We start from the raw sequence: 16,865 nt of genomic DNA, 5'->3' as shown, positions 1-16,865 counted from the left end.
TCCTTCAAAGACCGCCTCGACAACAACGCACACAATAGCAAGGAGCTCTTCAACATCGTGAAGGAACTCTCCAAAGCCAACGACATTCCGCCGTCGCAAGCCCTGTGCGACTCCCTTGCCACCTTCTTCCACCGCACGATAGCAGACATCCACGACAGCCTTAACACCCAGACAGCCCCAACAGACAGCAACATAACAGACCCTCCGCACACCATCGACCACAACCCCCTGCTAGCCTGGGCCAGCGTGAGCATTGATGATACCATCAAGACCATGCGCACAATCCACTCCGGCTCTCTGTCAGACCCATTCCAGCACCACGTCTTCGACAGAGCAAGCAGCTCCATCGCACCCCACCTGCGCAACGTCATCAATCTCTCCCTCGAGACCGCGACCTTCCCAGACATCTGGAAACACGCCAAGATCAACGCCCTACTTAAAAAACCTAAGGCAGACCCAAGAGACCTCAAGAACTTCCGGCCCATCTCTCTGCTCCCCTTCCCGGCCAAGGTCATCGGGAAAACCATCAACAGACAGCTAACCCGATACCTCGAAGAAAACAAAAGCCTGTACCCTTCCCAGTCAGGGTTCCGCAGCAACCACAGCACCAAGACTGCTCTCATCGCCGCCACGATGACATCAGGACCCTGCTGGACAACGGCGAGACCACAGCACTCCTTCTCCTAGAACTCTCTGCCGCCTTCGACACCGTCTGCCACCACACACTATGCAAACGCCTCCATGCCGCAGGGATCCAAGACAAGGCTCTGGATTGGACCTCCTCCTTCCTCTCCGGCAGAACCCAAAGCATCGGCCTCCCCCATTCCGTTCCAAAGCCTCCGAGATCATCTGCGGCGTACCGCAGGGATCCTCCCTCAGCCCAACGCTGTTCAATATTTACGTGGCCCGCTCGCACACGTAGCCCGACAGCACGACCTCAACATAATCTCCTACGCCGATGACACTCAGCTGATCCTCTCCCTCACCAAGGACCCTATCACTGCCAAAGCCAACCTCCACGAAGGAATGAAGGCCGTCGCCGACTGGATGAAGACCAGCCGTCTGAAGCTGAACTCGGACAAGACGGAGGTCCTCATCCTCAGCTCCAACCCTTCAGCCTGGGATGACTCCTGGTAGCCGACGGCTTTGGGGGCAGCCCCGACACTCAACGACCACCCACGTAACCTGGAAATCATTCTTGACTCAATGCTCTCAATGACCAAGCAAGTCAACGCCGTCTCCTCCTGCTGCTTCAACACCCTCCGCATGCTCGGCAAGATCTACAGTTGGATCCCGACAGATAGAAGACAGTCACCCAGGCCCTCGTCAGCAGTAGACTCGACTACGGAAATGCCCTCTACGCGGGAGCCCCGACCAAGCTCATCAAACGACTACAACGCATCCAAAACACTTCGGTACGACTGATCCTCGACGTACCATGCCACGGCCACATCATCCCCCACCTTAGAAACCTGCACTGGCTCCCCGTCAACAAGAGGATGTCCTTCAAGCTCCTCACCCACGCACACAAGGCACTCCACAAGACCCGCCCAGCCTACCTCAACAGACGACTCTCCTTCTACATCCCCAACCGCCAGCTATGCTTCGCCGACCTCTCACTCGCCACCGTCCCGCGCATCAAAGAACAACCACTGGTGGGAGATCTTTCTCCCACCTCGCAACCAAGACATGGAACACCCTCCCACGGAGTCTACGATAGTCCCAAGGAAACCAAAAAACCAAAGACAGCAGACCAGGTCAAGCACTACGGATCATTTCATTCTCAATTTTGGATGGTGCAAACTTCTTCCAACACCCGCTGCCATAGGGTGTGTAAATTAGTAAAATACAAAAAACAGAATGGAAGGTGCCACTCTTTATAATGGCGCTGAATTCCAACTGGTAGCCGCACTGTGTCCCATCACGTGACAGGTGCTCTATGTTATTTCATCCAAAACACTTTTCATAATGGCGCTGAATTCTAACTGGAAGCCACACTGTGTCCCATCATGTGACAGGTGCTCGATAGGCGGGTCCCACACGGAACAAGGAGGTGGGCTTTTTGTTTATTTCCGCATTTAAACACGATGGCGGCCTTCCTCTCACTGCAGGACGCCGGTCGTGTCGGTACTACGGGAACGGGCACCCTATGACAGGTACGAATGCTACACGCTTGAACGGGGGGACTATGGTTCTTGGAACGTCCCTTTCACTTGCTCCGTTATTACTTCTCGGGCTATTGAGCAAGTCCCGATTACCGTCATGTTTCTGTTTTGTTTATAGGTGCTCCGTGGTTATTGCCACATCTACTCGGATATCTTCCGGACCGGTGGTGTTTTAATTAATCCGGACCGGTGACGTTTCAATTGACCTTGTTCGACTCCTTTATCTTGGAGGTTGGCTTTGTGGGACTTAAAGTCATATGCTTCACAAAATTGATATTAGGTACTAGCAATGTATATTTTGCTCTTTTTTCATATTAATTAATGGTCCTTGTTGATTTACATGTTATGAATAGGAATTGGTATTGCTTTTCTTTTAAAGAATAAAATTACATTATGTCAGAAGAGGTTTCTGCTGATTCCTGGTTGTTGAAACTATGCACATAGCGTAAAGTTCATGACCTATGACACACGGTGTTTCTCATACTTGGCAAACAGTAGTTTGTGTTTTTTTAAATAAGGCACATGATGTTTTAAAAGGCTTCCATATTCCTTGGTCGTCATGAGGCACTTGATGTTTGAAAGGGCTTCCGTATTCCCTGGTTGTCATAACATTCATTGGCCAACGATGCATCACTTGTTTTAATTCAATATGAATGCTATTTTGTCTGGTCGTTTTTCAATCTAAAACCGTTCTGCTTGGACTCTTAATTGACACTGCTCCGACCACCTTTTCATTTCAATTTATCCTTCTTTTTAATATTATAGAAACTGTGTTGAGGAGGATATATTCCTAACATATCCTATACTACTTTGGTTGTGGGGTAGACTCTAGGTAAGGATGGGACCTACGGATCACTGCGCATATATTCTTGGGCCATAAGTAGGTCCTAGTACACCTATAATTAGTATAATTTGTAGAGATTAATTAAACAAATGGAACAGAAATACAACTTTATGTGGGGTCCCTTCATTGCTAATTCGAATTTTAATGTGTAAGGGGCCACCTAATATTGCAGAAACCGCATTTTTCATTGGCTTGGCTGTGCTTTTAATTATGCACCCCATGGCCTTTATTTTCCACTTATCTAGGACCTTCTGTTCTCTTTGTTTCCTTATCAGATTCCAAAACTTCTCCCGAACCTTGGAAAATCGACCGGATGCACTTGAGGCCTCTCATTGTGAGGCTCATTTTTTCAAGTGTAAAGGTACAGTTATATATACAGTATGCAATGGAAACTAAGATAGAAGTTAGGATCTATATAGACTTCTCACCATCCAATTATACTGTACTATGCTGACCTATGCATATAAGATTCTACTTTTTAATGTTGTGTACCAACCCTCCAATTTATACTCTACAGGATACTGATTATTTCCAATGCCCATAATGACTAGTGCATTGGCCTTACCGTGCGATGTGATCTTCCTCTTTATTGCATCACCATATTTTCTAAATATTTTTTTCCTACCTCAGGTTACTCTGTTCTAATCTACCGAACTACTACCACTTTTGATCCATATTTACCTGACTTCCTTGATTCCAGCTCAACTTGTACAAAGAACTTGGTAAGCACATGTAACTTACTGTATATTTCAACTGCTCTAATTTTTTGTGATTCCATCCATCACGACATATGTGTCTGGATTACGCCATACTATTATATATTCCTAGGGACCCTCTCATATGTCCAAAATCACTATATTTTGTGGGTTTTTGCTGCTGTCAATAGCACATATAGAAGCAACAAACTCTTTTTAATGCAGCTTGCTCCTTTCTTTTCTAACCCCCCCCTCTCTTTCTCTAAAAATGCATATTATACTGCATTTGAAACCTCTCATGCCAGTCCTCTGAAGTGACAAATCTTTGTAAATATAATTGTAAAATGTTTTTCAATAAGTGTTCCAACAGTCGTTTTTTAACAATGTAATGTAAACAGTGGTAGCTGTTGTATTTTAACACCTGTCAATTGGTCTATCGTAGTGAGTAAGTCTTGTCAGTCGCTGTTTGTTTGGGTTAGTTAAACTTAGTCTATTGTGATTATTTATGTCAAGATGTGTCATTTTAAATGTATATTTATGTATATATATGTTTGTAACTCTTACAGCCCTGGCGAAGTTCCTAAAAGGCAAGAGGAACGAAACGCGTTGGCTGTGCCTATGTTCCATGAATACTTTTTGAATAAAGAAGAAGAAACTTTAAATTACCATTTCTATTGACTTTATTCGAGTGCACCTTCCATTCTGTTTTTTGTATTTTACGATAGTCCCAAGACCTGCTGACCTTCAGGAGGATACTCAAGACCTGGCTGTTCGATCAGTAGCGCCCCCCAGCGCCTTGAGACCCTAGCAGGTATGTAGTGCGCTTTACAAATTATTGATTGATTGATTGAATGTCCATAAGTATAACCATGTAATCTAACAAAAATCCAGTGGACTCATCCAAGCGTATCCATAGCTTGACAGCCATACCTATAAACTAAGGGAAGGTATTTACAGATTCTAGGCCACACTTTAGGATCTGCTTTGAGGCATCCAGGCCATCACTCACCAGTTCAATTAATGGCTTTTTCAAATGATCTTGAAGACTCATAACTAAGTTTGACGATGTCCCATAAGCAAGGGCACACTGGCCTAAAAGGCTGGAAGTAATAGAGGTGTGGAGGGCCAAAGTGCTAGAAGCAAAAACGTTGAAGCTCAAGGCATCAAGTTTCTTGAATTCCAATTATTGGTGAGCTGTAAGAAAGACATTTGGATTCTGCTTTGATGGGAATGTTTGAACAACCTGACAATCTGGTGATGGTTGGGAGGTTAAAAAGTGCAGGTCATCCAGAGCTGGCCTGAGGCATCTGGTAATCTGCCTGTGTGTTGTCGGGCCTAAAAATAGCTTCTCCGCAATAGAGGATCTAGAAGGGCCTCATTAAATGGAAGCACAGGCTCCAGCATTGTTGTGGAGGGCTGCAAAACTTCAAACTTTTAGATTTTACGTCTGCAGAAGATAAAGTCAATTCCAAGACTTTCACCACATTCCAAACGTCGGTCACAAGAGATGAAATCCCTTATGAGGCATGCCACAGGGGTAGGAAACATCACCTTCTGGTGAAGTATCTAAGCCACTGCCATTTTGTTATTGCATCATCATTATTTTTAGGTGGCAGCCCTTAAGTCATCTTCCTTCATCCAGTAAAGTCTTTATCCTCCATAGCCTTCGAATCTGAACCAAAATTGTTAGTGTGTGAACATCCATGTAATGGGGAGTTGTTCACTATGGGATTCTTCCTTAAAATTCTCATTGACCACCTCTTTTGCCACAAGTATGATACTTTTTCCTATGGACTCCTTGGCCAGAGTTGTCACCTTCAGCTTCAAAATCAGGACCAAAGAATGGCCTAAGTGAATGGGACGCTGTCCCGTAGCCAGTTTTGACTTTGCCTTAGGAAGTGAGGCCTAAGCGCGTGGAGGTGACACAGCGGAGACGCTGTCAGCTACGGGGCGCTGCACATTCTGTTGCTGTAACTGCTAACTTGATATTTGCTTTTTGTTTTAACAAACTGATTTTAAAGTCACTGATTACCTACCTGAGCACTCCTAGGCTCTGGTCCGACGCGGCTGGTGCCGATTGTTCGAAGGGCCTGTTAGGATGAAACACAACTTCCGGTCGGGTTAGCGCTCTAGCATACGTGCACCAACCGGTATTTATAGAACACCTAATGCGCACACGCGTTGGACAAATCGGAGATGCTGTCAGCATACCCGGCGCTGCACATTCTGTTGCTGGAACTGCTAACTTGATATTTGCTTTTTGTTTTAAAAAAACGATTTTAAAGTCACTGCTTACCTACCTGAGCACTCCTAGGCTCTGGTCCGACGCGGCTGGTGCCGATTGTTCGAAGGGCCTGTTAGGATGAAACACAACTTCCGGTCGGGTTAGCGCTCTAGCATACGTGCACCAACCGGTATTTATAGAACACCTAATGCGCACACGCGTTGGACAAATCGGAGATGCTGTCAGCATACCCGGCGCTGCACATTCTGTTGCTGGAACTGCTAACTTGATATTTGCTTTTTGTTTTAAAAAAACGATTTTAAAGTCACTGCTTACCTACCTGAGCACTCCTAGGCTCCGGTCCGATGCGGCTGGTGCCAATTGTTCGGAGGGCCTGTTAGCAGGAAACCCAACTTCGGGTCGGGTTTGCGCTCTAGCATACGCCCGCCCACCGGTATTTAGAGAACACCTAATGCGCATGCGCGGCGTACACAGCGGAGACGCTGTCAGCTACGCGGCGCTGCACATTCTGCTGCTGGAACTGTTAACTTGATATTTGCTTTTTGCTTACAAAAAAAACGATTTTAAAGTCACTGATTACTTACCTGAGCACTCCTAGGCTCTGGTCCAACGCAGCTGGTGCCGATTGTTCGGAGAGCCGGTTAGGAGGAAACACAACTTCCGGTCGGGTTAGCGCTCTAGCATACGCGCGCCCACCGGTATTTAGAGAACACCTAATGCGCACGTGCGGCAGACACAGCGGAGACGCTGTTAGCTATGCGGCGCTGCACTTTCTGTTGCTGGAACTGCTAACTTGATATTTGCTTTTTGTTTTAAAAAAACGATTTTAAATTCACTGATTATCTACCTGAGCACTCCTAGGCTCCGGTAGAGCCGATTTGTTCGGAGAGCCGGTTAGGAGGAAACACAACTTCCGATCGGGTTAGAGCTCTAGCATACGCGCGCCCACTGGTATTTAGAGGACACCTAATGTGCATGTGCGGTGGACACAGAGGAGACGCTGTCAGCTACGCGGCGCTGCACATTCTGTTGCTGGAACTGCTAACTTGATATTTGCTTTTTGTTTTAAAAAGAGATTTCCAAAGAGTGTCGGTCCCTCACGATGGAGTGGTATTGTGAGGGACCGACACTCTTTGGAAATCTCGGCTATTTTGCTTAAATACGAAGCGATCACTCGTATTGTTTACTAATTGAACCAACGCTTCATTTTGGACTCAGACTCTGGGTTCCGTCCAGAACTTGTTTCATTGCAAGTCACCGGTTCATGAGCCCTCTCCACACTGGCTGAGTCACGGCAAATGAGGCTTGTATCGTTTAGGCATTTACTAAATGTCCTGATGATGATTCCCCATAACTATGTAGTGGGATCGAAACGCCGTCGACCTTAATTGCGCACCTTAGAGAAGCAGGGGGGATATTTCCACCAAAAAATCCAGCGGATTTCCCTCTCTTTCACCTCGCCACAGGGCAAACCCACTCTTTTGGGTGCCAATAGTTGCCCTTTGCTTACGTATTGCCCTCTAGTGGAGTTCCCCCTGCTTGAGGAGGAACTACTGAACACTCTAGTGTCGAGAGTATCATCTGGTTCTCCGACTGATTCAGCCCCGCCGCGCCATCTTATGTTAGTCTCTGATGTAATCCGGCCAGTGATCCTGAAGGTTCTAAATGCCTCCATCACAGCAGGAAAGGTGCCGCTGGCATGGAATTATGCCCAAGTCAGAGCATTATTGAAGAAACACAGTTTGGATCCTTCCATCATGGCGAACTATCGCCCGATCTCCCTCCTTCCATGGTTGGGCAAGCTGCTTGAGAAGCATCTGGAGTCTAACAATCTACTCCATGACTCTCAAGCAGGTTTCCGCCCGAAACTCGGGACGGAAGTAGCCCTCTTGGCTGTGACAGAGAGCGCTCGGAAGTATCTGGATCAAGGCGGCTCTGCAGCAATTATTCTGCTGGACCTCAGTGCCGCCTTCGACCCGGTAGACCACAACATCCTGCTCTCTCGTCTAAAACATCTTGGAGTGACAGGACTGGCTCTCTCCTGGCTGCACTCCTTTCTGGAAGACCGGTTCTTTCAGGTCTCGGAAGGCGCAACTCAATCCAAACCCTGGCCCATTAGCTGCGGGGTTCCTCAGGGATCTTCTCTAAGTCCCACCCTTTTCAATATTTATATGGAGCCTTTGGCTGGGATATGTGCCCTTTCGACATTGAAATTGTCACCTATGCAGATGATACTCAACTGGTGGTTGCCTTCAACCACCCTGAGGGATCATCTAGCACCCTGGGCAGTTGCCTAGGGGCAGTGGCCGACTGGATGGCGCTCTCCCACCTAAAACTAAACGGGGACAAGACAGAACTTATCTTCTTGGGTAAGTCCCCGCCATCTAGAGCAGCTATAGACTGGCCGACATGTATGGGCACTATGCCAGAGCCTAAAGATCAGATTAAGAGTCTCGGAGTATGGCTTGATAGCACTCTCTGCTTCAACCATCAAGCTATCGAGCTCTCTGCCACCTGTTTCAGCCTGATGAGGTTGTTGAGAATAATTCTGCCCCTCCTCCCTTTTCAGGCCCGAAGGATTATGGTGCAGGCTCTGATCTTGTCCCGCCTGGACTACGGGAACGCCCTATACCTGGGTGCCCCGCTGACCACCATAAAAAAACATCAGGTAACCCAGAACTGCGCAGCACGTTTACTTCTGAAGCTGCCTCGGAGACACTCAGGATCAGCCGCTCTGAAAAAACTCCACTGGCTGCCTATCCAGGCCAGGATTCGATTTAAAGTGATGTGTATAGCCCACAAAGCTATGTTGCATGCTGGCCCTGTTATGATTTGCTCTTTAGTGACCCCTTACCACCCATCCAGAAATCTGCATTCCAGTACATCCTTTCTTACAGTCTCACGGAAAGTGCAACGAGCTAGATAGGGAGGTCGCTCCTTCTCCTGGAGTGCTGCCTCCTTATGGAACTCCCTGCCCCACACCATATGCAGTAAACCTGATCTACAAAAGTTCCGCAAACTTCTGAAAACCTTTCTTTTCCACTAATCTGCGCAGCCTGATTGTTGTCTCTGCCCACCTGTCCGAAGTGCTACGAGGCCTCAGGGTAGAAGCGCGCTTTATAAAACCGAATTTCATTTCATTTCAGGTGCTGTGTTTGAAAGCAGGAGGGTGAGAGCACACTGCCTCACTTTCCAGCACTCAATTTGCCAAAATGCATAATGGTAAATCAGTGCATGATAACAATTACTTGAGTAGTAGTCTTTAATTTTTCACCGTTGTTGTGCAGCCTGAGCTGTGTAACTCTAGATATTTGTTTCTGGATTCATTCCTTCACCAGTAGAGAGCAACAAGTTATTTTGGAGGTGCTGGAAATGCTGCTCAAAGTCTTCTCAGGTGTCTGTACCACTCACTGGGAGCAGGTGCATAGAAATATGTATGTTGTATACCCTGTTGATATCCTTGACTATCTTTGTGTATTTGCCGCCAAATGCTTTGTTGTATCCTCAATAAAAAGAATTAAAAAAAAAATAACTATTAGATAAGACACCAAATGGTCTTGAGTGTTGAACCTCAAATAGGAAGAAGTGCTGGAAAAGACTCGCCGCTTTCAGTGAAGCCAATGTGAATGGACGAGTCAGATCCATATTTCATTTAGAAACCAGAGTTGTTCCCACTTAGGCATGCCTCCTATCCTACAACAGGGGTACGACATATGAAAGGAAAGCATCCAATGGATAGAGGAACCACAAACAGAACAAAGATAATTCTCACCCAATACCTTCCAATCCTCTACTTTGCACTTCAAAGATTGAGGCATCTATTGATTAACCTTAAGTGATATAGCCACTGTTTTATGTTTACTGTTGGTTGCTACATTGGAATGGGCTATTTGGGGAGTATTAGGAAGAAATAGCAGATCGTGGTGATCTCCTTGCAGGGTGGTTAGTAGGTTAGCACAATCGGCTATCCCTTCCTTGAGCTCCCCAAATAACCCCAAGCCAGTGCAGCATTTAACAGACAACATTAAACAGTGGCTATTGTCACACCCCAAGAACCTCCAACTTCCTGTTGAACAGGAAATAGGCACTGTAAAAAAGAAGGTCCTGACACCTTAGCCTCCACTGCTAGGGCATACGGAGAACTGATCTTTCGGGTCTTGACAATTTCTCAATATCCTTGTCTGGGCTCTGGAAGGCATATTCCTTACCAGAGTTTGGGAGAGGATGTAGCCTTATGGCTAGAGCAGGTCTACTTTGAAGCTGGGGAACCGGGTTCGAGTCCCGGCAATGACGCTCAACATCTTGTGATTCTGGGCAAATCACTCTATCTCCCCGTGCCTTACAAATATGAATTGCTATATAAAACTCTTAGAATAAAAAAAAGAAGTGGCGTGTAAGTCAGCTTTCTCTATTCCCACAATAAAGTGAGTTATGACCTTCTTACTCACCGCATACCCACTCTCCTCGCAATTGTTTTTCTTTTTATCACCTGGCTTTTGGATCTTTGGGGTAAGTGAGATATCAAAATCTTAGCTACCGTCTAAATCAGGGGTCTCCAAACCGGTCCTGGAGGGCCGGATCCATGCCAGATTTTTAAAATAACTACATGTATCTCAATGGGGGTATCCCAAAAATCTGGCATGGATACGGCCCTCCAGGCCCGTTTTGGAGATCCCTGGTCTAAATGGTTTTGAATGGTAACCACTCTACTTTTAAAGTAAGGCCTGTTGCTGCACAGCTAGAATAAGTTCTTGTGCTAGTTACATATGAACTCATGTGCAGACTAAGTGAGAAAGACTACTCTCCGATTCAGCGCACTATCCGCACACAGGGAGCCTGTCACATTTAGGATGCTGAATTATGGTACTGCAGGTCTTAGACTATATTTGAGCATGAGAAAGAAAGATTTATTTTTTTCTTACTAAAGCATAGACCTGCAGTGTTTCATGGTTGTTACAACTTTGGTGAAAACTGAACAAAACATAATAGCGCATTGGCTTAACCCAAAAAAGTGATTAGCATGACTTTATGTTTAAAAGAGTTCTGAGCATAATGAAGTATTATTTTGACAATACGTGTTCTTCTCAATCTGTTTGGTTTTTGCAATGTTTCCCTGAGCCAGTCCGAATGTGATTTGGGTTTTGAACTGCAATGTTGAGCCACATTAACTACTCTGCTTGCGAGCTGGTAGTTCAAAAGCCTCCCCTAGACAAAAGGCCATTTGATGGAATTAGCCTCCTCCCGGTCGAGGAAGAGGGCAGGGGAGAAAAATGCTTGGGGTCATTTGGTCACAGTCCCTGACAAGCTTAGGCATGACCTTCTCACCGGGACAAAGGGGGAATAGTCACAAACTTAAATCAGTTTTGCAGTTTCAGTCAGGCGCTAAATTAAGGGAGAGGTCTTGCATACCACAGCCTGATTCTGCTATCTTGGAAAATTTCAAGACATTGTAAGGGGGTGGGGCAGTCTGTAGGCTGTTCTCGATACATATCTGTCAGGCATGAGAGGATGATGTGGCATCTTTGGAGTAAGCAGAGACGTCCACCGTCTACAACTTTTCTCTTTGATTGTATAACCCATGCAAAAGGGCGGAGACTTTGACAGAAGAGCATTCTACAGAAAAAGAAGGGCGGACCAGTGAGCTTCCTGAAGAGAACACCAGAGTTATGCTTTTTGGGAGTCTGTGGACTGTCCCAAGGGCAAGTTCCCCTGGCATTCCTACTACTTTGAGGGGACAGTAGAGGGTTTACTTGGGGGACCTTGGACGAGAGGGTACAATGGGGCTTCTGTGAACCAGTTCTGGCTGGAGCTACCCTGGGAAAGGATATCCCAGATTCCAGCGAGAGACACAGGTCATGCATTTGGCTAGGAGGCCTTCGCGCCTGTAGAGTGCAGGCAGGCCACGTCGTCTGCCTTGAGGCCTTTAGAGAACATTTCTAGTGGTTGGAGCATGTCAACAGAAAACTAAACACCATCTGTCAAACCATCCCTTGGCCCAGAGATATTCAAATCTGTTCTGACTGATCATGTGCAGGGGTCCTCAGAGACCACTGGACTGAGAAAAACACTTCTTGTACAGCAATTTATTCAAACCAAACACAGGAGCACAAGGCCAGTTGGGTCCCTCATTCTAAGAGTCATTGATCCCTTGAAGTGGGGCGTTGTGCAGCAATCTCTCACCCAAGGATCCAAGAGGCAGTGTGAGCAGGGAGCTCCTCAGGACAATCACACACTTGGCTGCATGCTCCCTGGCATAGGAACAGAAGCCAAGAGTGACAGCCTGCCTCCGTACCCACTGCTACACCGGAGCGCCAGACGGTAGGATAGACAGGAGAAGGACTCTGGTTCCCCTGCTGCAGCTGGAGTGAATGAGGGGAGTGGGGAGTGGGGGGGAAGGAGCTCACAAAACCATATATGCTTAAGGGCTCCTGTAGCAATGGCCAGTTGTGAACAGTACCAGCAGCAAGTAAATCAGGACAAAAGAAAATAAAAGGAAACAATGCAGCCTTTGCATAATACTTGGAGGGGGCTCAAAGGAGCAAGGCCATTCCCAGAACAAATCTGTCTTGTACTTTAGGGGCTGCCAGAGAAGCTGCAGACCCCCCCACCCTCTCCGAAGGAGCCCATATTATTATGTATTTATTTTTTAATACCACGCATCCTGTCTTCTGAGACAAAGAACTTTAGTTCGTGCAAGATTTTCTTTATCAAAATCAAGTTGAGGGTTTGGCCTCTAGGCTCTGGAAGGCATGGGGCTTTGGTAAAAGGGTCTCTGAGATTAGTGGCCAATAATGTTCAATGTAGAACTAGGACTCGGACAAGGAAATATTCATTGTCTTTATGTTTTATTATGAAGAAATGGTATGTGCAAAAAAGAAAGTCAAAACCAATGCATATTTCTGATATCAAAAGAATCGTGGCACCACCTTAAAATGTACTTATTATTAAAATACTTAATAACTGAAGGGCTAAAGTTCTGCCTTTGATTAATGTGGTGGCCGACTTTCTAACTATGCAGCACCCATAATTATGTTAGGTACATAAGGGAGTTTTGATGGGCGAGGGCTTACAAGTGTGTAGACTGTGCAAGGGGCCTCTGGTACAGGGTGTCTAGCATGACCTTTTTGGACTGACCAATGTAGCCTTTCTTTGATCGTCATTTAACTATCCATATAGCTTTTGATATTGGGTAACCTTCAGGAGATTTAGGAAAATCGACAAAAAGCTTAAAAAAAGGTCTAGTTCTGTTGCACAAGTTACTAGTTGTGTAACAATATATCTGAAAGAGACATTAGTTAGTGATAGATTCGTTACCTTAGAATATCCCAAGGCGTTAGACTGGATCCAGAAAGTTTTTTTCATCAGCAGTACCCCTGCTCGTCGGAAGGTGGCGTTGTGCGGCTCCGTGTCCGTCGCTGGCGTTGTATGCACCGAGATGACGTCACAGAGACTACTTAGGCGCCATCCTTCTATTTGGCCACTTTCCGCCCGCCTTTAGGGAGTCTTTACGGCCTTCGGATTATCCCCGTCCTAACTCTGTGGGCGCCCCAGCTAAAAGTCTAGGGGTCTGGTTCAAGGAGGATCTGCGTTTCGGGGTGCAAATCAAGAAAATCACTGGAGTCTGTTTTAGCACCCTTAAAGCACTGAGAAGGTTCTTTCCGCTGCTTCCACGGACGGCCAAGGAGATGGTTTTGCGGGCGCTTATTCTTTCCCGCAATGACTACGCCAATACTCTGTACGTGGGTATCCCTGGATACCTACTTAATAAGCTTCAGATCATACAGAACGCCGCGGCTGGACTCCTGTTTAACATCTCTGGAAGGTCTTGTGTAAAACAGCATCTTTGCGAGCTGCATTGCATGCCCGTGGCTCAGAGAGTGCAATTTAAGGCTCTCGTTCTGGTTGACAGAGCTTTGAAGGATCTTGGACCATTGTATCTTAGGAAGCGCTTCTCCTTCTATATACCTAACAAACCACTGCGCTCTGCCTCTATGAGACGATGGCGATCCCACGCTTCCGTAGAATGCGGGTGTGGGGGCCAGTCTTTGTCTGTTAAAGCAGCCACCCTCTGGAATTCTCTTCCCGTCATTGCGGAATACCCAAAGCCTCATACTTTTTAAAAAAGCAGCTGAAGAACTTCCTCTTTAAGCAGGTATATTAACCGGCCCTATTCCATCAGGTATCTGTTATACGCCGCGCCAGGACACTCTGGAGTATTAGTGATTCAGAAAAGGGGGTGGTGATGAACAGAGTGTCTGAATTAAGCAGACCACTCTTACCCAGTCCACAGATCAGGGCTTGATCCATCACCGTTTTTTAGCTCACTGCACCATCCCAGCTCAGAACCTGGCTACATGCAAATTAGTCTGTTCCTGTCCCAGTGCATGATGGGAACAGGGCAAACTAAACTACCAAGCCAATTCTTATACTGGGAAGGAAACAAGCTTCCGGGGACCGGTTTCTGGCATTTCAGCCGTCGTCGGCCCGGCTTGCTTGAATCCTGATGGTGCAATGAGCAAGGGACTCACATCTGAGTATACCCTTCCACGCTTATGGTGGACAAAATGATTCAGAAAAGGGGGTGGTGATGAACAGAGTGTCTGAATTAAGCAGACCACTCTTACCCAGTCCAAAGATCAGGGCTTGATCCATCACTGTTTTTTAGCTCACTGCACCATCCCAGCTCAGAACCTGGCTACATGCAAATTAGTCTGTTCCTGTCCCAGTGCATGATGGGAACAGGGCAAACTAAACTACCAAGCCAATTCTTATACTGGGAAGGAAACAAGCTTCGGGGACCGGTTTCTGGCATTTCAGCCGTCGTCGGCCCGGCTTGCTTGAATCCTGATGGTGCAATGAGCAAGGGACTCACATCTGAGTATACCCTTCCACGCTTATGGTGGACAACATGATTCAGAAAAGGGGGTGGTGATGAACAGAGTGTCTGAATTAAGCAGACCACTCTTACCCAGTCCAAAGATCAGGGCTTGATCCATCACTGTTTTTTAGCTCACTGCACCATCCCAGCTCAGAACCTGGCTACATGCAAATTAGTCTGTTCCTGTCCCAGTGCATGATGGGAACAGGGCAAACTAAACTACCAAGCCAATTCTTATACTGGGAAGGAAACAAGCTTCGGGGACCGGTTTCTGGCATTTCAGCCGTCGTCGGCCCGGCTTGCTTGAATCCTGATGGTGCAATGAGCAAGGGACTCACATCTGAGTATACCCTTCCACGCTTATGGTGGACAACATGATTCAGAAAAGGGGGTGGTGATGAACAGAGTGTCTGAATTAAGCAGACCACTCTTACCCAGTCCAAAGATCAGGGCTTGATCCATCACCGTTTTTTAGCTCACTGCACCATCCCAGCTCAGAACCTGGCTACATGCAAATTAGTCTGTCCTGTCCCAGTGCATGATGGGAACAGGGCAAACTAAACTACCAAGCCAATTCTTATACTGGGAAGGAAACAAGCTTCCGGGGACCGGTTTCTGGCATTTCAGCCGTCGTCGGCCCGGCTTGCTTGAATCCTGATGGTGCAATGAGCAAGGGACTCACATCTGAGTATACCCTTCCACGCTTATGGTGGACAAAATGATTCAGAAAAGGGGGTGGTGATGAACAGAGTGTCTGAATTAAGCAGACCACTCTTACCCAGTCCAAAGATCAGGGCTTGATCCATCACTGTTTTTTAGCTCACTGCACCATCCCAGCTCAGAACCTGGCTACATGCAAATTAGTCTGTTCCTGTCCCAGTGCATGATGGGAACAGGGCAAACTAAACTACCAAGCCAATTCTTATACTGGGAAGGAAACAAGCTTCGGGGACCGGTTTCTGGCATTTCAGCCGTCGTCGGCCCGGCTTGCTTGAATCCTGATGGTGCAATGAGCAAGGGACTCACATCTGAGTATACCCTTCCACGCTTATGGTGGACAACATGATTCAGAAAAGGGGGTGGTGATGAACAGAGTGTCTGAATTAAGCAGACCACTCTTACCCAGTCCAAAGATCAGGGCTTGATCCATCACCGTTTTTTAGCTCACTGCACCATCCCAGCTCAGAACCTGGCTACATGCAAATTAGTCTGTTCCTGTCCCAGTGCATGATGGGAACAGGGCAAACTAAACTACCAAGCCAATTCTTATACTGGGAAGGAAACAAGCTTCCGGGGACCGGTTTCTGGCATTTCAGCCGTCGTCGGCCCGGCTTGCTTGAATCCTGATGGTGCAATGAGCAAGGGACTCACATCTGAGTATACCCTTCCACGCTTATGGTGGACAAAATGATTCAGAAAAGGGGGTGGTGATGAACAGAGTGTCTGAATTAAGCAGACCACTCTTACCCAGTCCAAAGATCAGGGCTTGATCCATCACCGTTTTTTAGCTCACTGCACCATCCCAGCTCAGAACCTGGCTACATGCAAATTAGTCTGTTCCTGTCCCAGTGCATGATGGGAACAGGGCAAACTAAACTACCAAGCCAATTCTTATACTGGGAAGGAAACAAGCTTCCGGGGGCCGGTTTCTGGCATTTCAGCCGTCGTCGGCCCGGCTTGCTTGAATCCTGATGGTGCAATGAGCAAGGGACTCACATCTGAGTATACCCTTCCACGCTTATGGTGGACAAAATGATTCAGAAAAGGGGGTGGTGATGAACAGAGTGTCTGAATTAAGCAGACCACTCTTACCCAGTCCAAAGATCAGGGCTTGATCTATCACCGTTTTTTAGCTCACTGCACCATCCCAGCTCAGAACCTGGCTACATGCAAATTAGTCTGTTCCTGTCCCAGTGCATGATGGGAACAGGGCAAACTAAACTACCAAGCCAATTCTTATACTGGGAAGGAAACAAGCTTCCGGGGACCGGTTTCTGGCATTTCAGCCGTCGTCGGCCCGGCTTGCTTGAATCCTGAT

At 46.9% G+C, this 16,865-nt stretch overlaps 1 long non-coding RNA gene across 2 annotated transcripts in view; it reads left to right on the top strand.

The window, feature by feature from the left end:
• Positions 1 to 2,077: 2,077 nt before the first annotated feature.
• Positions 2,078 to 16,865, top strand: part of LOC147731660 (uncharacterized) — a 30,849-nt gene continuing 16,061 nt past the window's right edge. The window contains exons 1-5 of one of the 2 annotated variants that reach the window (XR_015308647.1): positions 2,078 to 2,156; positions 2,284 to 2,445; positions 3,285 to 3,370; positions 3,640 to 3,731; positions 4,430 to 4,515. This is a non-coding gene — a long non-coding RNA (uncharacterized LOC147731660). Of the gene's footprint in view, positions 2,157 to 2,283; positions 2,446 to 3,284; positions 3,371 to 3,639; positions 3,732 to 4,270; positions 4,516 to 16,865 lie in introns of both variants that reach the window. The other variant, XR_015308648.1, reaches the window with a different exon arrangement.

Source organism: Lissotriton vulgaris, chromosome 2_1, assembly GCF_964263255.1.
Source record: "Lissotriton vulgaris chromosome 2_1, aLisVul1.2, whole genome shotgun sequence".
Taxonomy (NCBI): Eukaryota; Metazoa; Chordata; class Amphibia; order Caudata; family Salamandridae; genus Lissotriton; species Lissotriton vulgaris.
Note: the sequence above shows the minus strand (reverse complement) of the source record. Positions and strands in the feature narration are given on the sequence as shown.